At 39.9% G+C, this 21,948-nt stretch overlaps 1 long non-coding RNA gene across 1 annotated transcript in view; it reads left to right on the top strand.

Annotated features, from left to right (window-relative positions):
- The first annotated feature begins 894 nt into the window (after positions 1–894).
- The window catches only part of LOC132368256 (uncharacterized), a 39,892-nt gene continuing 18,838 nt past the window's right edge, over positions 895–21,948 (top strand). The window contains exons 1-2 of the long non-coding RNA XR_009504006.1: positions 895–1,123; positions 1,643–1,732. This is a non-coding gene — a long non-coding RNA (uncharacterized LOC132368256). The remainder of the gene's footprint in view (positions 1,124–1,642; positions 1,733–21,948) is intronic.

The following is a 21,948-nucleotide window of genomic DNA, read 5'->3' as shown; positions in this document are numbered from 1 at the left end:
TTGGTTTTGAGGCTTCAAGTTGTTTCAGGGATTGAGGCAGGAGGTAGATGGGTCCCAGGCTGAACAGTTTCTCCCCTGTGGACAGGAACTCCATAATAGCAGGAACCCCATAAAAGCAGGATGATGGAGGAGGTTGGGCCCTGCTCAGATAAGAGATAAAAGACCACATGTTCCTCATTCTTGAAGTCAAGGAGACCTTCTCGACTATACATGCACAGAAAGGCTCCATGGAGGTCAAAAAGGGAGGGGGGGCCACCCCATAGTAAGTGATGTCAACTACCTATAGGCCTCTTCACCAGAATCCAACTTGGCTAAGAGATGTGCACGCACACGTGGGAGGACCCTGAGATAAACCAAATACAGACTCAGAACCAGGCAAAGCAAGATGATTGGTCTAAGGAAACCCAGAAGAAATGCCCCATAAAAGTGATACAAACTACCACGAGGGTGCGACTCTCTCTCTGAGCCCACCTGTGTGTCTATCCACATGTACTGTACTCTTTTCCTCCTAATAAACACTTTACTTGTTTCACTACTTTCCGTCTCTATGTGGAAATTCATTTCCACACAGCTGACGGGCCAGGGACTTGTCACTGGCCACTGGTCCCTGGCAGTGTGGTGGCTAGGATTCAGCACTCTCACTGCCATTGCCCGACCTCAGTCTCTGCCTGGAAACCGAAATCCTGCTTCAAGCCGCTACAGGCCAAGGCCACCTGCGATCAGGATGATGTTGTTTTACCAAACGAACATTCTTTTCACGTTAACAGGTTTAAAAATTGCTCAATATCAAAGTATTTCTTCAAGTCATCCTTTAAGAAATTAGATTTCCCCACAAATGCAGAGCTTTGAATTCCAGCATATAATTTATTAAATTCTTTTTTCATACTTGAAATAATCACAAGAGTTGGTGGATGCCACATTTCTGAAGCCCTGACATTAAGGAACTAAGCTGAAAGGATATTTCCCAGGCTTAGGGTTTCAGGAAATTGCAGGTGGAGTAATGTCAACAATTCACAGGACTCTGATATAGATCACTAGTTTTCATTCTCCCAAATAGAAAAACTCGCCATGTGACCCTTCGTTGGCTGCTCTAGTAAAGCAATTTGAATTTTGCTGACCTAAAGTAAGTGAACAGTTTATACAAGCTTTAAGTATTGGTCATTTGAAAGAATTCTCTTGTTTCTGAGTATCGTGCCTTTTATGTTTCTAATGATACTTGCTTGGAATTCCTAAAAAGTATAATTATTTTTACTTTGGAAAGTGCTGAAGTATAGAGTACAGTATAGGATAGGTATGTGGTATGAGGTTTGTTATTTAATTTCCTTAATTTAGGGTTGTTAATAATTTTCCTGAATCAAACCGTTTCATTTGTATACTGCCTTTGTCATGATTTTGGAAATGTACTCTATGTCTTATTGTCATTATTATTCATGAAATTCTTTAGGAATTTACATTCTTTCTTCGGTTGGGCTGTGCAAATGGGAAGCCACTTTTCTTCCTGCCATATACAAATTTATCCAGCCCACCATAGATATGTAAAACTGCATGAGATTTTTTCAAAGAGAAAAGTTAATACACATCTTTCTTTTTTTATTTCCACAGTTACCTGAACCATAACCATTTTATTTTGAGGGATGATTAGTGTACTGAAGGAGAGTGATGATGACAACTGCTTTTCTTGCTGAACTTGAGAAAATAATAAAAATAAAGAGGTGAAGAACAGGTTAGTGAGGTAAGATTATATTTTTATTTGTTATTTCCATGCTACTGAACCTCAGTATTAAAAATACTTCAGGTTAAACATTATCTTCCTTATGATAGCAATTATACTGCCCTTGTGAATGTTTTACTATACCTTTAGAGCTATGAATCTGAGATTGTAAGTCTCCATGTCATGATAGGAGTTACTCATCTGTACTTTTGTCCAACTCTCCCATTTTTCTGCCATGTTGCCTTTTTTTCATTAATTTGCAAGAGTTGTTTATATATACTTTCAATGAGCTGTTTGATACTTACAGTGTAAACTGCTGATCACTTTTTTTGTGGTGGTTTATGATAAACAAAGTATTCCATTTTAAGTTCCTAAACATCAATATTCTCTTTAAAGCTTAGGGCTATTTATTCATTTTTTGGTGACACATTACAATTTTATTTCATTTTCTTACTTTTAAAGTTGAGGTAAAATTCATACAACATTACATAAAATTCACACAAAACAAACCATTTTAAAGCAAACAATTCAGGGGCATTTAGTATTTTCACAATGTTGTGCAAACACTGTCTCTATCAAAACATTCATCACATATTCATCGCCCCAAAAGAAAACCCCATACTCACTGAGGAGTTACTCCCCACCCCCCTTATTGTTAGGGCTGAATAATATTCCATTGTATGTATACACCACAATTTGTTTATCCATTCATGTGTTGATGGACATTTGGGTTAACTTTTTGATTATTGTGAATAGTGCTGCTATGAACATTCAATAAGTTTTTGTGTAGACAGATGTTTTAAATAATCTTGGGTATACACATAAGAGTGGAATTGCAGGGTCATGTGGTAACTTCATGCTTTCCAAGTTGGCTGCACTATTCTACAGTTCCACTACCAATGAATGAGGATTCCAATTTCTCCACATTTTTGCCAACACTCGATACTGTCTGCCTTTTTAATATATCCATCCATATAGGTGTAAAGTGCTATCACATTGGTTTTTTATTTTAACATCTTTATTGGAGTATAATTGCTTCGCAATGGTGTGTTAGTTTCTGCTTTATAACAAAGTGAATCAGCTATACATAAACATATATCCCCATATCTCCTCCCTCTTGCATCTGCCTCCCACACTCCCTCTCCCACCCCTCTAGGTGGTCACAAAGCACTGAGCTGATCTCCCTGTGCTGTGCGGCTGCTTCCCACTAGCTATCTACTTTACATGTGGTAGTATATGTAAGTCCATGCCACTCTCTGACTTCGTCCCAGCTTACCTTTCCCCCTCCCCTTGTCCTGAAGTCCATTCTCTACGTCTGCGTCTTTATGCCTGTCCTGCCTCTAGGTTCTTCAGAACCTTTTTTTTTTTTTTTTTAGATTCCATATATATGTGTTAGCATACAGTATTTGTTTTTCTCTTTCTGACTTACTTCACTCTGTATGACAGACTCTAGGTACATCCACCTCACTACAAATAACTCAGTTTTGTTTCTTTTTATGGCTGAGTAATATTCCATTGTATATATGTGCCACATCTTTATCCATTCATCTGTCGATGGACACTTAGGTTGCTTCCATGTCCTGGCTATTGTAAATGGAGCTGCAATGAACATTGTGGTACATGACTCTTTTTGAATTATAGTTTTCTCAGGGTATATGCCCAGTAGTGGGATTGCTGAGTCATATGGTAGTTCTATTGTTAGTTTTTTAAGGAACCTCCATATTGTTTTCCATAGTGGCTGTATCAATTTACATTCCCACCAGTAGTGCAAGAGGGTTCCCTTGTCTCCACACCCTCTCCAGCATTTATTGTTTGTAGATATTTTGATGATGGTCATTCTGACCAGTGTGAGGTGATACCTCATTGTAGTTTTGATTTGCATTTCTCTAATGATTAGTGATGTTGAGCATCCTTTCATGTGTTTCTTGGCAATCTGTATATCTTCTTTGGAGAAATGTCTATTTAGGTCTTCTGCCCATTTTTGGATTGGGTTGTTTGTTTTTTAGATATTGAGCTGCATGAGCTGCTTGTGTATTTTGGAGATTAATCCTTTGTCAGTTGCTTCATTTGCAAATATTTTCTCCCATTCTGAGGGTTGTCTTTTCGTCTTCTTTATGGTCTCCTTTGCTGTGCAAAAGTTTTTAAGTTTCATTAGGTCCCATTTGTTTATTTTGGTTTTTATTTCCATTTCTCTAGGAGGTGGGTCAAAAAGGATCTTGCTGTGATTTATGTCATAGAGTGTTCTGCCTATGTTTTCCTCTAAGAGTTTGATAGTGTCTGGCCTTACATTTAGGTCTTTAATCCATTTTGAGTTTATTTTTGTGTATGGTGTTAGGGAGTGTTCTAATTTCATTCTTTTCCATGTAGCTGTCCATTTTTCCCAGCACCACTTATTTAAAAGGCTGTCTTTTCTCCATTGTATATTCTTGCCTCCTTTATCAAAAATAAGGTGACCATAGGTGTGTGGGTTTATCTCTGGGCTTTTTATCCTGTTCCAATGATCTATATTTCTGTTTTTGTTCCAGTATTATACTGTCTTGATTACTGTAGCTTTGTAGTATAGTCTGAAGTCCAGGAGCCTGATTCCTCCAGCTCCGTTTTTCTTTCTCAAGATTGCTTTGGCTATTTGGGGTCTTTTGTGTTTTTATACAAATTGTGCAATTTTTTGTTCTAGTTCTGTGAAAAATGCCATTGGTAGTTTGATAGGGATTGCTTTGCATCTGTAGATTGCTTTGGTTATTATAGTCATTTTCACAATGTTGATTCTTCCATTTCAAGAACATGGTATATCTCTCCATCTGTTTGTATCATATTTAATCAGTGTCTTATAGTTTTCTGCATACAGGTCTTTTGTCTCCTTAGGTAGGTTTATTACTAGGTATTTTATTCTTTTTGTTGCAATGGTAAATGGGGATGTTTCCTTAATTTGTCTTTCAGATTTTTCATCATTAGTGTATAGGAATGCAAGAGATTTCTGTGCATTCATTTTGTATCCTGCTACTTTACCAAATTCATTGATTAGCTCTAGTAGTTTTCTGGTAGCATCTTTAGGATTCTCTGTGTATAGTATCATGTCATCTGCAAACAGTGACAGCTTTACTTCTTTTCCGATTTGGATTCTTTTTATTTCTTTTTCGTATCTGATTGCTGTGGCTAAATCTTCCAAAACTATGTTGAATAATAGTCGTGAGAGTGGACAACCTTGTCTTGTTCCTGATCTTAGAGGAAATGGTTTCAGTTTTTCACCATTGAGAATGATGTTGGCTGTGGGTTTGTCATATATGGCCTTTATTATGTTGAAGTCAGTTCCCTGTATGCCTACTTTCTGGAGGGTTTTTATCATAAATGGGTGTTGAATTTTGTCGAAAGCTTTTTCTGCATCTATTGAGGTGATCACATGGTTTTTCTCCTTCAATTTGTTAATATTGTTTATCACATTGATTGATTTGCATATATTGAAGAATCCTTGCATTCCTGGGATAAACCCCACTTGATCATGCTGTATGATCCTTTTAATGTGCTGTTGGATTCTGTTTGCTAGTATTTTTTTTAAAATAAATTTATTTATTTATTTTTGGATGCGTTGGGTCTTTGTTGCTGTGCTCAGGCTTTTCTCTAGTTGTGGCGAGGGGGGTCTACTTTTCGCTGCGGTGCGCGGGCTTCTCAGTGTGGTGGCTTCTCTTGTTGTGGAGCACAGGCTCTAGGTGTGCAGGCTTCAGTAGTTGTGGCTCGCGGGCTCTAGAGTGCAGGCTCACTAGTTGTGGCACATGGGCTTAGTTGCTGTCCATCATGTGGGATCTTCCCGGACCAGGGCTCGAACCTGCGTCTCCTGCACTGGCAGGCAGATTCTCAACCACTGTGCCACCATGGAAGCCCTGTTTGCTAGTATTTTGTTGAGGATTTTTGCGTCTATGTTCATCAGTGTCATATTGGTTTTTAATTTTTTTATTTCCTTGGGACTTCCCTGGTGGCAGAGTGGTTAAGAATCTGCCTGCCAATGCAGGGGACACGCGTTCGAGCCCTGGTCTGGGAAGATCCCACATGCCGCAGAGCAACTAAGCCTGTGCACCACAACTACTAAACCTGCGATCTGGAGGCTGTGAGCCACAACTACTGATCCTGCGTGCCACAACTACTGAAGCCTGCGTGCCTAGAGCCTGTGCTCTGCAACGAGAAGCCACCACAATGAGAAGCCCGTGCACCTCAATGAAGTGTAGCCCCCGCTTGCTGCAACTAGAGAAAGCCTGCACACAGCAACGAAGACCCAATGCAGCCAAAAATAAATAAATAAAAAAAAAATAATATGTGAATAAAATGTGTATTTCCGTAATGTCTGCTGTTGTTGAGAATCTTTCCATGTGCTTATTGGCCATTTATATACCTTCTTTGTAGAAATGTCTACTCAGATCCTTAGCCCATTTTAAATTGGATTATTTATTTGTTATTGATTTGTAAGAGAGTTCTTTATATATTCCAGATACACATCCCTAAGATACAGGATTTGAAAAAAATTCCTATTGTGTGCATTTCCTTTTATCTTTCTTGATAGTGTCTTTTGAAACCCAAAGCTTTTACTTTTATTTGATGAAGTACAATTTATCAATTTTTTTCTTTGGTTGCTTGTGCTTTAGTTGGCATATTTAAGAAAACATTGCCCAATCTGAAGATTTACATCTGTTTTCTCAAAGCTTTATAGTTTTACTTCTTACATTTATGCCTATGATCTATTAATTTGTGTGTATGCTGTGAGATAAGGGTCCAACTTCATTCTTTTGCATGTGGCTATTCAATTGTTCTTAGCACTATTTGCCCATTGAATTTTCTTGGCACCCTTGTTGAAAACCAATTGACCATAAATGTATGAATTTTTTCTGGACACTTAATTCTATTTCATTTATCTCTATGTCTATTCTTATGCCAGTACCACAGAATCTTCATTACTGTAGCTTTATGGAATATTTTGAAATGTGGTAATGTGGAGTCCTCCAACTTTTTGGGTCCTTGAGACTGGCCCTTCCTCCCTGAATGGTCTCAGCACTCTTGTCAAAAATCATTTGATCCTATATGTGAGGGTTTATTTCTGGGTTATCTATTCTGTTCCATATATATATATATATATATATATATATATATATATATATATATATATATCTTTATGCCAGTACCACACTGTTTTTGTTTGTTTGTTTGTTTTTTAATTTATTTATTTATTTATGGCTGTGTTGGGTCTTCGTTACTGTGCAAGGGCTTTCTTCTAGTTGTGGCAAGCGGGGGCCACTCTTCATCGTGGTGCGCGGGCCTCTCACTATCGCGGCCTCTCTTGATGCGGAGCACAGGCTCCAGACGCGCAGGCTCAGTAATCGTGGCTCATGGGCCCAGTTGCTCCGCGGCATGTGGGATCTTCCCAGACCAGGGCTTGAACGCGTGTCCCCTGCATTGGCAGGCAGATTCTCAACCACTGCGCCACCAGTGAAGCCCCACACTGTTTTGATTATTGTAACTGTTTAGTATATTTTGAAATCAGGGATGGTGATTTCTCTAGTTTTGGTCTTCTTTTTCAAGACTTTTTTGGCTATTTGGGGTCCCTTGAGATTTCATATGAATTTTATTTCTGCAAAAACCTCTGTTGGGTTTTTGACAGGGATTGCATAAAATCTATAGATCTCTTTGGCAAGCATTTACCTCTTAACAACATTAAATTTTTCAATTCATGAACATAGCATGTCTTTCCATTTATTTGTGTCTTCTTTAATTTCTTTCATCAATATTTTATAGTTTTCAGTGTACTAGTCCTTCACCTCCTTAATTAGGTGTATTTCTAAATATTTTACTATTTTTGGTGCTATTTATTGTAAGTGGAATTGTTTCTCAATTATCTTTCAAATTGTTCATTGTTAGTGTAGAGAAATCTGATTTTTGTGTTGATTTTTTATCCTGCAACTTCACTGAACTTATTTAATGGTTTCCTTTACTGTGCAAAGCTTTTAAGTTTAATTAGGTCCCATTTATTTCTTTTTGCTTTTATTTCCATTCCTCTAGGAGAGGGATCTAAAAAATTATTGCTGTGATTTATGTCAAAGAGTGTTCTGCCTATGTTTTCCTCTAGGACTTTTATAGTATCCAGTCTTATGTTTAGGTTTTTGATCTGTTTTGAGCTTGTTTTTGTATATGGTGTTAGAGAATGTTCTAATTTCATTCTTTTACATGTAGCTGTCCAGTTTTCCCAGCACATCTTGTTGAACAGACTGCCTTTTTTCCACTGTATATTCTTGCCTCCCATGTCATAGATTAATTGATCATAAGTGCATGGGTTTATTTCCGGGCTTTCTATCCTGTTCCATTGATCTATATGTCTGTTTTTTGTGCCAGGACCATACTGTTTTGATTGCTGTAGCTTTTCTGAAGTCAGGTAGTGTCATTCCTCCAGCTCTGTTCTTCCTTCTCAAGATTGCTTTGGCTATTCAGGATCTTTTGTGTTTCCATAGAAGTTAAAAATTTTTTTGTTCTAGTTGTGTGAAAAATGCCATTGGTAATGTGATAGGGATTGCATTGAATCTGTAGCTTTCCTTGGGTAGTATGGTCATTTTAACAATATTGATTCTTCCAATCCAAGAACAGTAGATCTTTCCATTTGTTTGTGTCATCTTCAATTTCTTTCATCAGCATCTTATAGTTTTTGGAGTACAGGTCTTTTGCCTCCTTAGGTAGGTTTATTCCTAGGTATTTTATTCTTTTTGATGCAATAGTAAATGGGATTGTTTCCTTAATTTCTCTTTCTGGTATTTTATTGTTAGTGTATAGGAATGCAACAGATTTTTGTATATTAATTTTGTATCCAGCACTTTATCGCTGAGGTCTAGGAGTTTTCTGGCAGCATCTTTAGGATTTTTTATGTATAGCATCATGTCATCTGCAAACAGTGACAGTTTTACTTTTTCTTTTCCAATTTGGATTCCTTTTATTTCTTTTTCTTCTCTGATTGCTGTGACTAGGACTTCCAATACTATATTGAATAAAATTGGCGAGAGTGGGCATCCTTGTCTTGTTCCTGAACTTAGAGGGAATGCTTTCAGTTTTTCACTGTGAGTATGATGTTAGCTGTGGGTTTGTCATATATGACCTTTATTATGTTGAGGTATATTCCCTCTATGCCCACTTTCTGAAGAGTTTTTTTATCATAAATGGTTGTTGAATTTTGTCAATTTTTTTCTGCATCTTTTGAGATGATCATATGGGTTTTATTCTTGAATTTGTTAATGTGGTGTATCACATTGATTGATTTGTGGATATTGAAAAATCTTTGAATCTCTGGGATAAATTCCACTTGATCATGACGTATGATCATTTTAATGTATTGCTGGAGTTGGTTTGCTAGTATTCCATTGAGGATTTTTGCATCTATGTTCATCAGTGATATGGGCTTGTAATTTTCTTTTTTTGTGATATCGTTGTCTGGTTTTGCAATCAGGGTGATGGTAGCCTCATACAATGAGTTAGGAAGTGTTTCTTCCTCTGCAATTTTTTGGAATAGTTTCAGAAGGATATCTGTGAAGTCTTCTCTAAATGTTTGGTAAAATTCACCTGTGAAGCCATCTAGTCCTGGACTTTTGCTTGGTGGGAGTTTTTAAATTACTGATTTAATTTTATTACTGGTGATCGCTCTGTTCATATTTTCTATTTCTTCCTGGTTTAGTCTTGGGAGATTGTACCTTTCTAAGAATGTGTCCATTTCTTTTAGGTTGTCCATTTTATTGGCATATATTGAATAGTTGCCTGTAGTAGTGTCTTATGGTCCTTTGTACTTCTGTGTGTTTTTCATTTCTAATTTTAAGGATTTGGGCCCTCTCCCTTTTTTTTCCTGATAGGTCTGGCTAAAGATTTGTCAGTGTGTTTAACTTTTCAAAGAAACAGCTTTTAGTTTTATTAATCTTTTCTATTGTTTTTTTAGTCTCATTTATATCTGCTCTGACCTTTATGATTTCTTTCTTTGTACTAACTTTGGGTTTTGTTTGTTCTTTCTCTAGTTGCTTTAGTTGTAACATAAGGTTGTTTATTTGACATTTTTCTTGTTTGCTGTGGTAAGTTTGTATCACTATAAGCTTCCCTCTTAGAACTGCTTTTTTGTGTCCCATAGGTTTTGGATCATCATGTTTTCATTTTCATTTGTCTCTAGGTATTTTTTGACTTCCTCTTTGATTTCTTCAGTGATCCATTGGTTGTTTATTAGCATGTCATTTAGCCTTCACATGTTTGTGTTTTTTGCAGTTTCTTTGCTTATAGTTGATTTCTAGCCTCATAGTGTTGTGGTCAGTAAAGATGCTTGATATGATTTCAGTTTTCTTAAATTTACCAAGGCTTGCTTGGTGGCCCATCATGTGATCTATCCTGGAGAATGTTTCATGTGCACTTGAAAAGATTGTGTATCCTGCTGCTTTTGGATGGAATGCTCTATAAATATCAATTAAGTCTATGTGGTCTCATGTGTCAGTTTCCTTTAGTACATACACAATATTGTGCAACCAGTACCTATAAGTTCCAAAACATTTTCATCACCTCAAAAAACACCACATACCCACTGCACAGTCACTTCCATTCTCCCCTATTCTAACTCCTCATAACCATCCGTCTTCTGTGTCTATATGTTTACCTATGGCTATTTCATATAAATGGAATTGTAAACTACATCATCTTTTGCGTATGACTTCTTTCATTTAGCATAGCTTTTATTTTTATTTATTTATTTATTTTGTTTATTTTTATTTTTGGCTGCATTGGGTCTTTGTTGTTGTGCATGGGCTTTTCTCTAGTTGTGGCGAGTGGGGGCTACTCTTTGTTGCAATGCACGGGCTTCTCATTGTGGTGGTTTCTCTTGTTGTGGAGCATGGGCTCTAGGCATGCGGGCTTCAGTAGTTGTGGTGCACAGGCTTAGTTGCATCCATGGCATGTGGGATCTTCCTGCACCAGGGCTCGAACCCGTGTCCCTGCATCGGCAGGTGGATTCTTAACCACTGCACCACCAGGGAAGGCCCTAGCTAGCTTTTAACTATTCACCCACATTGTAGCATTTATGAGTACTTCATTCCTTTTTATGGCTGAATAACGTTTCATCGTATGTATATATTACATTTGTTTATCCACTTATCTGTTGATGGACATTTGGGTTGTTTCCATCTTTTGGCTATTATAAATAATACTGCTGTAAAGATCTGTGCTCAGGTTTTTGTTTGAACCCCTGTCTACAATTAGTTTGAGTCTATAGTTAGGAATGGAATTGCTGGGTTGTATGGAGTTCTGTTTTTAGCTTTTCAAGGAACTGTCAAACTGTTTTTACACAGTGACTGAACCATTTTATACTGCCTACAGCAATGTACAAAGGTTCCAATTTCTGCACATCCTTACCAACACTTGTTATTTTTTTCTTTCTTTTTTAAAAAATTTTAGCCATCCTAGTGGGTGTGAAGTGGTATCTCATTGTGGTTTTGATTTTCATTTTCCTAATGACCAATGATGTTGAACAGTTTTCATGTTGGAGAAATGTCTATTCAAGTCTTTTGCCCATTTTTTAATAGAGTTGCTTTTTGTTGTTGAGTTATGAAAGTTATTTATATATTCTGGATACCAAACACTTATCAGGTATGTGATTTGCAAATATTTTCTTCTATTCTATAAGGTTATCTTTTCACCTTTTGATAATCTCATTTGGTGCACAAAGGTTTTTAATTTTGATGAAGTTCAATTTTTTCATCCTCAATAATATTAACAGCTAATTTCTCATCGGAAACCATGGAGGCCAGATGCAGTAGTATTGCAGGAAAATGGGGCATAAGAGGATGGTCAGGTCTCAGGTCTCAGGTGAGTTCCTGGGATGGGCTGCCAAGAAAGGGTGCCTGGCTTCACGCAGGAAAGAATTCAAGAGCAAGCCATAGTAAAGTGAAAGTGAGTTTATCTAAAGTGATACACCTTCAACAGACAGAACGCAGGCCATCTAAGAAAGTGAGAGTGGCCCCGAGGTATGGGGTTGTTAGTTTTATGGGCTGGGTAATTTCATAGACTAACAAGTGGGAGGATTATTCCAACTGTTTTGGGGAAGAGGCAGGGATTTCCATAACATGGGCCACTGCCCACTTTTTGGCCTTTTATGGTCAGACTTGGAACTGTCATGGCACCTGTGGGTGTGTCACTTAGCATGCTAATGTATTACAATGAGCATATAATGAGGCTCAAGGTCTACTGGAAGTTGAACCTTCTGCCATCTTGGACCTAATCACTTCTAACCATTTTTTGTCATATCCCATTCTTCTCAATGGCTATGTCATTCTTTTAATGGTTGTGCCCTGCCTCCTTCCATCTTGTCTCAGTATGAGTATATATTCAAGTGCTGAGAGGAAAGAAAGCTTGTCAAATGAAGTATTCTATATCCAACAAAACTATTCTTCAAAAATGAAGAAAAATTAACATATTTTGAGCTATACAAAAACAAAGAATTCATTGGTAACAGACCTACCTCAGTAAAGGGGTGACATTAGCAAAAATGTCAGAGTAGATAGTTCCAGGGGCCTACCCCTCAATAGAAACACTGAAAAATCGAGTAAAAATGATAAGAATCAACTTAGTTAGAATTGTTGAAAACAGAGGTTTATAGCAAGCAAGAGAAGGCTGAATCAAGAAAAGGTCAACTTTAAAATGGTAGGAAAGCATTGCAACATTTTTACTTGTACTTGACCTACACCCTTCATCAGCTTGGCAGTGGCCTTGAGAAAAGAAGCTTTCATTCCCAGCATGGGACCCTGGTCCCTGGTTCTAGAGGGAGCAGAGAAGACCTTATTTGCAAATAATTGTGTTTGTCTGCTTTGACCTGTCTTGGATACTACCTGAAAGACTGATAGAAGGTGCCTGTCTGTTTCATCTAATTTGGAATTCTCTCAGGCCAAAAAATTGGCTACACAGATGGCATTCCTCAGAAACATTGTAAGGCAAATGAACAAACTTCTTCAGCCCAGGGCAAAGGATTACAGTTGAGGAAAATAATAAATATGCAAAAGCCTGGGAAGAAAAGCTAGGGAAAGACTTCCTTTGGGAAATTAGGGCTTTCAAAAGTGCCTGTGTATAGTGGGTAATTTGGAAAGACATGCATATAACCTAGGCATGACACATGCTCAGAAAAGACCTGAGAAGATTCTGAGCTTTCATCTCTGGCTGATCTCTAGGCTCAGCACAAACAGGAAGTGAAGGTGAAGGCAGAGTTGTAATTGGCCTGGCTATGCAATAAAGGAGTGCCTAAACACAGAATCAATCTGAGAAAACTGGGAGAAGTTTTTATTTTCCTTTTTTTATTCTTAGGCATTAGGGGACTTTTAGCTTCCTAGCAACTTTTCAAACCCTTATGAATATCTCATTACCCAGTTTTTCCTTTTACACTATTTGGCTGGTCTATTTTTGGCCCCCACTATTATTCACTGCCTCAGGTCACTGCAAATGTAAGCAATTGCCTGTAATTGTTCTTGACAAACACCCCCAAAGAAGGCTTTTCACACTGAGCTCTAAGGTCAAATAAAGTTAGTCCTCAAAGCAGGGTTTCCAGGGAACCACTGGTCAGATCAAGTCATGATAATTCTCTGGTAATGGAGCTTTGAAAAATCTCCAAACTTGTTCTGATCCTTCCAGTGGCTGGCAGGCTGCTGGTTTTCACTGTAATTGGGGGCTGTTAGTTTTCAAAGCTACCATGGATCTGGAGAGTGGAGGATGGAACTCGTGCAAGTTAAAACACAACAAAACAAACTTAGAAGTTTTTGCACAGCAAAGGAAAACATAAACAGAACAAAAAGACAAGCTATGGACTGGGAGAAAATATTTGCAAATGATGAGACTGACAAGGGCTTAATTTCCAAAATACACAAACAGCTCCTACAAGTCAGTAACAAAAAAACAAGCAACCCAATCAAAAACTGGGCAGAAGATCTAACTAGATATTTCTCCAAAGAAGACATACAGATGGCCAACAGGCACATGAAAAGATGCTCAACATCATTAATTATTAGAGAAATGCAAATCAAAACTACAATCACGTCACACCAGTCAGAACAGCCATCATTAAAAAGTCTACCAATATAAATGCTGGAAAGGTTTTGAAGAAAAGGGAAACCTCCTACACTGCTGGTGGGAATGTAAATTGGTACAGCCACTATGTAAAACAATATGGAGGTTCCTTAAAATACTAAAAATAGAGTTACCATATGATCCAGCAATCCCATTCTTGGGCATATATACAGAGAAAACTCTAATTCAAAAAGATGCATGCACCTCAATGTTCATACCAGTACTATTTACAATAGCTGAGACATGGGAGCGACCTAAAGGCCCATCGACAGATGAATGGATAAAGATGTGGTATGTATGTATATGTATGTGTGTGTGTGTATATATATATATATATATATATATATACATACATATACATACCTATAATGGACTATCACTCAGCCATAAAAAAGAGTGAAATAATACCATTTGCATCAACATGGATGGGCCTAGAGATTATCATACTAAGTGAAATAAGTCAGACAAGAGAAAGACAAATATCATATGCAATCACTTATATGTGTAGTCTAAAATATGATACAAATGAACTTATTTACAAAACAGAAATAGACTCACAGACATAGAAAACAAACTTATGGTTACCAAAGGTGAAAGTGGGGGGTGGGGAGGGATAAATTAGGAGTTTGGGATTAGCAGATACAAACTACTATATGTAAAATAGATAAATAACAAGGTCCTACTGTATAGCACAGGGAACTATATGCAATATCTTGTAATAAACTATAATGGAAAAGAAAAAAAATAAACTGTTGGAATGAAAAAAAGATAACAAAGTATTTTTACTGAGATTCAGTAATCTTCCTTGAATAGACAGTCCTTGGCTTTCTGCAGATCTTTGCTTAATTTCCAGAGTTCTGAGAAAACATGATTGTGACAAATTTGGGGGCCAGTTTTCTCTGTTCTTTTATAGAAAAGGGAGTTTTCTGACATTCTTACTCTGCCATTTTCATTGATATCACTCATTCTCCTGTGTCCTTTCACTATGTTCCCATCAATAATCATTTCATTACTTTCTGGCACTATAGGATGTTCCAGCTCATTTTTTACTTGAACTCCCCCAGTATGGAATCAGCCACTATTCCAAGGAGGCTTTGTTCCTATTATTAAAACACACACACACACAAAATATAAATTAGCTAAAGATACCCCTGTATATTGGTCCTTTAATAGTCTTTTCAACATAGCAGGCTGACTTTTAGCTGAAAGTCCAGCAGCACCAAACTCAAATTTTTACATATACAATTGCCTTAAATATAGCCAAAATAAGTTTACTTTCACCTTTTAGAGACTGCCTGCTTTGCATGCCCCATGAAACTGCACCCAACATTAGCTAGCCATAGATAAGATGAATCCTGGGATATAAAAAGCCCCAAGCTGCTGCTGCTCTTTGGAGCTCTCTGAACCAGAGACTCTCCATCTTGCTGCTAAGCAACATCACCTAAACACCTCTCTAATTTCTCTCTCCCCCACGAGTTTCCTTGCCCTCTTCCCCTTCTGGGTGCTGGTGGTGCTGTCTCTGGAATGTCTCCTGTTGTGAGGGACTTTCTCTCTCGGGCAACCTCTCAAAGTAATGCCCAAATAAAGCTTGCCATGTGCTACTGCCATCCCATGGTTTTGTCTTTTCCTTGATCACCACTCCCCCCACCAAACTTCGAACTCATAACAAGTGGCACTGAATACAAAAATTTGGTTATGATCAAGGAATTGGTATGGGGTCTACCCAGTCAGTAGGACAATCAATTGGCAATTTGATCCTGAATAGTCTTAAGTGGTTGGGACTCAAAATTTGGAATGCCTCTGCAACAATTTGGTTGGAATCACTCCTGTGTACTGCTCTCTACATTTTTCACAGTCTCCTCCTCTGTCTCATTAGCCTGGCCAAGAGGTAGCACCAGTATCTGAGTGCACCCACACTATTAGAACTGACTTCTGGGGTTAGAAACACTGAGTCATCCAGAGACAGATGGTTAGCCCATCTGCCTGGGTCCCCCACTGGGCAGGCAGGGGACACTGTAAGACCTATAGGCTTGGCTAGAAAAAAGGGGGGGGATGCACCCCTCTGGACTGAGGGTGGGCTCCCCTAACCCTGGCCCCATCACAGTAGAAGCTTCCCATAGTGTGTTGGTAGTTTGGAGTACTCTGAGATAAGAGAATGTCTTCATCCCTGGTGACTGCTATGGCAGGTAAAGAAACTGATAAGGCAGAGGTGGAGGCTGGATGTCAGGTGGGGAGACACCTTTACAAGCAGCTAGCATGCCTCTTCTCTTGTGATAATCTATCATGCTGTTATGGATGTTGTCATTCTAGCCCCTCCCCAGTGCTTGGGCTGAGCTGGCTAAAGCATTACTCAAAGGACCAAAGTCAAGGAAGTTTATAGCCCAGCCCTTCCCAGGACCCTGAAGGAGGTGGACACCTTGCTGAGCAGATGATCCAAACCACAAGATATGTGTTAGGGCTTGCTCACCGCTGCTTCTCACCCAGGCACTGCCTGGAGAGGAGGTAAGATCCCAAAGTCCCAGGGCAGACCCAATGGAGGGGAGGACCCTGGGGAGACTGACTGGAGTCCTGGAGAGGAAGATGCAGCACAATGTCCTCCTGATAGTGACTGGGATAATTTACCCTCTGCTTTGTTGGTAATCACCTGCAAAGTAATACAGACAGAGAAGACAAAAGGGAAGGGCCAAGGGGGGCCTTCCCTTGTTTGAAGGAGGAGACACATTCACTCCCTTGTCCTGAGGCCCAGTATCTCCTTTGAAAGACCCTGCCCAGGAACCAAATGAAAAAGGGCTTCCTGGCTGTCTAGAATGTATCTGGCGGGGAGCAAGATTCACCTAACAGGGGCTGCCATAGTATGGGATGTAAAATGGTATCCCAGTAAAGGATCCCACACAATTAGTGTGGAAGGTGGGAATGACCCCCAGAGGTGGCTTTGGACCCTGGTCAATATGTATTTTGTGGGTGTGGAGTTTCATGGCTTGTAAGGCCACCTGCCCTACATTAGGCCTCATAACAGCCTGGCAGATTGTCAATGGAAAATGTTAGTTTAGGCCAAAGATCGCCTCTGCCAGTTGGGGACATTGGAGTGGGCCTGTCAGGCAACAGATGATGTGCATCATGATGACTTGGCAAGTTGAAGGAGGCTGAATTGAGTCCTGAGTCCACCCAGTTTTTTCTCAGGGGTGCCCCCTCACAAATAAAAGTTCTCTTTACTGACAATGACGGTGAATGCTGAAACAATTCAAGAGGCCGTACCAGCCCTACACTTAAAAGAAGCTCTGGAGAGACAAACTCAGAGTCAAGTTCCTATTAATTCTACAGCAATATCCTGCCCAGCCTAAAAATTACACCAACAGTGAGGCTGCCCCCATTCTAGGCCAAACAAGCCACCTACAACCATACCTAAATATGAACCCCAAGATGACAAGAGATATTGTGTTGGAACCTAAGGGACAGGGGGTGCCAGTTTGGATGGTCTCTAGAAAATCAGTAAGCAGTTACAATACTAAGGTTAAGTTACAGTTGATGACAGGCATCACCTTTGGGGTCATCCCCACCTTCTGTGCCTAACCCTGATCTCTACCAGTGGCAGGGACCTACCCCACATAGGGATCCCACCATCATGGAAGCAGTCCCCTTCTGGCAAACAACCACCTACATTAACCGTGGTTTGGGCTCAAAAATGAACAATGCTGGTGGCTCTGTTGGACACAGATGCCCAAATCTCCCTAATCCCAGGAAGCACTCTTTCCCTAAAGGGACACCTCGAGGAGGTGACAGCCTTGGGAGCAGGATTGATAATGGTTAATTACCAACTTTATTAAAATTGGCCCAGTTTTGCTAAAAAGATGTTTCTATTCTTGTTTCCTCCAAGACGCCCTATTTTTCCATTATTAGAATACACCTCCCTCATGCTGACTTAAAAAAATGCACAACGTGAGAGTTGCGAGTTAAGTTTTATTTGGGGGAAAATGAGGACCGCAGCTCGGGAGACAGTGTTTCAGATAACTCTGAGAAACTGCTCCAAGGAGGCGAGGGGAGGAGCCAGGATAAATAGGAGTTTGGCAACAAAGGGCAGGTAGTCAGGAACATCAAAAGATTATTGTTAATTAAAGAAAACCAGATATCTCAAGTTAAGGAATTTAGCGCTTTTCTACGTATGGGAAGATGCAAGAATCTGGGCTCACTGAAATCATTCCTTTGACACGCACCTCAGCTATCTGGGGCCAGTATCCTGTATTTTCACATCCTGAGTTTCCTCAGGGCTCATCGCAGGGAGTGGCTGCAGTCTGATGGCTGCTAGATGGCAGGTATTCTTTTCAGCCCTAGGTTTCCTCAGGGCTCACCGGCTCACATTGGAGGGTTGCAGTCTTTGATCACTGTGACATCCTTTGTTTATTGATATGGCAGGAAATATTCCGTTTATAAATATTCCATTCCATTTATAAATATTCCATTTATCACTCAGCAGCAGGTAACCTCAGGAAACAAGCCTAAGGCTTTTATGCTATTGGTTGGTATCATTCAGTGGGAACAAATTAATCTTCCCTACCAGTACAGGTGATAAATATGTCACAGTACTAGCTAGCTAAGGTAAGGCACTGAAGGATAAGGGGCTATCAGAGCTGACCTAGGTAAGAAGGGATATTGATTCCCACCATCTCACTTTTCAGTTACCTTGTATTTCCAGTGCTTAAAGCCACTACTGATGACTGGAGGTGAAGTATAGATTATAGAAAGTTGAACAAGGTTATTTTCTTTATTAGGGTACCTCTACCATCCTTGCCTTGATGCATGACATTCATAACAACATGGGTAAATTGTTTGGAATTATAGACTTGGGTAACATGATCTATTCAGTAAAAATTTTGCAGTCAACCACAATTCACCTTCTCCTTTGAGGCTCAAGAATATACCTTTACCTGATTACCTATTGAGTTCTTAAATAGCCCTGCAATTACACAAGGGCTTTGCAGCCAGGGCTTGGATGCCTGCCCGACACTTCCATCAGAAACTCAGCTTTGGCATTATATGGATGACATCCTCCTCATTGGACTTGCCCAAGACTATGTCTCATAGGCCAGTACAGCCATGAGTGAACAACTCACTGACGGGATGGACAAGTATCCCCCTAAAGTACAAGGCCCCTCCTAGTCTATTAAAATGTTAGGTTACATTTACAATTCAGAAGAGTGAACTATCTTCAATCCAGTAAGAGACAAGCTCCTAGCACTTTAATTTCTCACATTGCTAAAGGGATCCAACTAACATTTGGTAGGAACGTTCATTCTGGCACCAACGCATTATTTCCCCCAGTAGTCACTGTCCCCTGTCTTATCAAGTTACCTGCAAGTTTTTCACTTTTCAGTGATCAAAGCTGAAGTTCTTACTGGGGCAGAGAAAATTACCCTATGAACCAAGATTTCTGTTATGACCTGGGTAATGGTAAAAGCTCCCTGTAGAAGTGGATCTGAATCAGAAGTCTCCTTGTTAAAATGGAAATGGTATCTACAGCATTGGGCAGAACTCATACCTACTGTAGTGTTATGCTCTACGAGGAAACAGCCACATATCCTGCCACTCAGGTTAACTTGATGAAACTGCAGAAATGCCTCCACCCTTTGCCCAAGGGGGGCTAAAGGGAAGATGGTCAGCACTCTTAAAACAAGAAAACCAATAGTCATTCTTTACCAGTGGAGTGAACAGTGGGTTTAAGGGAGCCACACAATGGCAGCTGTAGCCTGTCTCCCCTATTCAAATACTCCAATTTCCATATATGCAATACTCCTAGCAATGGAGTATTCCCTTGATAAAAACTTTCCTAAGGTTTGTATTTTCACAGATATGTTCCTGGTTGGTGGCTAACAGGCTAAGTACTTGATTGGGACTTTGACAAAATCAGGGCTGGAAAATACAAGGCCAAGACATTTGGGGTAAAGAGATATGAGGGAAAAATAGCTACACTGGTTCCCATTCTACCAAGCTGGGTGCACCATATCCTGGCTTATACTAAGCAAGACATGTAAGAGGCATAATACAACAACAAAGCTGACAAACTAACCAATCCACCAAAACAGGAAGGAAAGTCCCAGAATTTTGTCCCTTCTACCAGTGGGCACATGAGAGATCAGGGCATTTGGGCATCATGGAGTGAAAAAAATGGATTGTTAATAGATGAGCTGACCCAAAAGAGAGGCATCTACAAAAAGCCACTGGGTATTGTACCATATGCCAGAAATTTAGATACTGGGCCTACCACATCAGAGGAAAAGTTTGCAGAGAAGGGCCACATCAGAACTTGCAAATCAATTTCATTGTGCCTCTCTCAGCAGCATCAGGGGCCACTGAATTTGCCTTAACAATGGTAGTTACCTACACAAGCCTTCTGTTGCCTTACCCATGCAAGGCATCAACCTCTGCTAATGTCACTGAGGTGTAAACAAAGCAGCTTTTACAACCTTTCGGAGTGCCACAAGCTAAAAAGTCAGATCAAGGCTCCCACTTCACCATGAAGCAAATGCAATAATGAGCATTATGAAATGACATTACAAAATAACAGTGGTAGGTATCACATAAATACATAAAGGGCTTTTAAAACAAGGGCTGTTGCGAGAACTTGGAGGACAACTGTCTCCCAAGTGGTCAAAAAAGCTACCCATTCTCCTGATTACATTAAATCCACACTCCCTGATTACATTAAATTCATGGAATCTATAGCATAACTATACCATATTTAAATTCACAGCAACTGAGGGAACCACCAACAGAGACGCTGCAGCCTCTAATGGTGTATACACCTGCATCAGAAACAACACAATGACCAGTTTTCACAGATATGGTAGCTCTAACATTGCTGCCCACAGCAAAGGAACATCCCGCTCAGTACCTGCACCGTTCCCTTCTCCCTCATAGAAAATACAGAGCCTGACCACTTCCCCCTTGATCCTGATAAGAGCCTGATGTGGACCACTGGCTCTGGGGCCATTCTCAGCCTGAGTTTGCTCATCGTCAGCGAGAGCCAAGCAAACTACCCACACCACTTGGATAGGCTGCCCACATACTTTGTGGAACCAACATGGACCTGATCCTGACACCCAGGAGGTGTAACTAATCACCCTCAGACTGGGTACTAGCACTTGGATGACACTCAGGGGACCATCACTATCCTATAGCTGGCTGCAGACAACCTCAGACTTTAATCTCTACTCTATTGCTGTGTCCCTTCCTTACCTGAGAAGTTCCTATCCACACCCACTCCATGTCCTTGGCATTCACATCACAGAAAGAAACACAATATGGGTTAGACTGGGGGAACCACACCATTGGCTCTTTGGGTTGGTCAATCAGCACTGAGGCTGGCACTCCTCCTCCTATCTCTACTACCGCTGGCAATAGTCCTCTGGATAAGCTAGACTCTGTGATACCACTTGTGACTTATAGGTGCCTTCTAAGCCCTATAGACCAACTTTAACTTCAAATCAGATGAAACCCACTATTATTAACTAGTGCCATTAAAAATTAGAGCAATGGCCATTACCTATCGAGTCTCATCTAAAAAATGCCCAGATATAGTGTGCACTCAAATTACAACCAGGATGCTCGGGATTGGTACAATCAAATGAAAAACTCTGTAATTCAGAGACTATACCAACGAACCTTATGGGATTATGGAGATAAAAGTATACCTCCTGCTAATCCCTGAGATGATGATAAATATAAACCCTGACAACAATGTATACCCTTACAGTTATTGGCCTCTCTTTCTTTTATTTTTTTCTTTTAAAGTGATAATTGCAAGGAGTGGTAAGATCAATAGACAGGTTTTTTTCAGGTGTTTTTTTAAAAAATTATTTATTTTTGGCTGTGTTGGGTCTTCGTTTCTGTGCGAGGGCTTTCTCCAGTTGCGGCAAGCGGGGGCCACTCCTCATCGTGGTGCGCGGGCCTCTCACTATCGTGGCCTCTCTTGTTGCGGAGCACAGGCTCCAGACACGCAGGCTCAGTAGTTGTGGCTCACGGGCCCAGTTGCTCCACGGCATGTGGGATCCTCCCAGACCAGGGCTCGAACCCGTGTTCCCTGCATTAGCAGGCAGAGTCTCAACCACTGCGTCACCAGGGAAGCCCTGGCCTCTCTTTCTATTCTT

The sequence above is a fragment of the Balaenoptera ricei genome, chromosome 6 (genome assembly GCF_028023285.1).
Source record: "Balaenoptera ricei isolate mBalRic1 chromosome 6, mBalRic1.hap2, whole genome shotgun sequence".
NCBI classification, from domain to species: Eukaryota; Metazoa; Chordata; class Mammalia; order Artiodactyla; family Balaenopteridae; genus Balaenoptera; species Balaenoptera ricei.
Note: the sequence above shows the minus strand (reverse complement) of the source record. Positions and strands in the feature narration are given on the sequence as shown.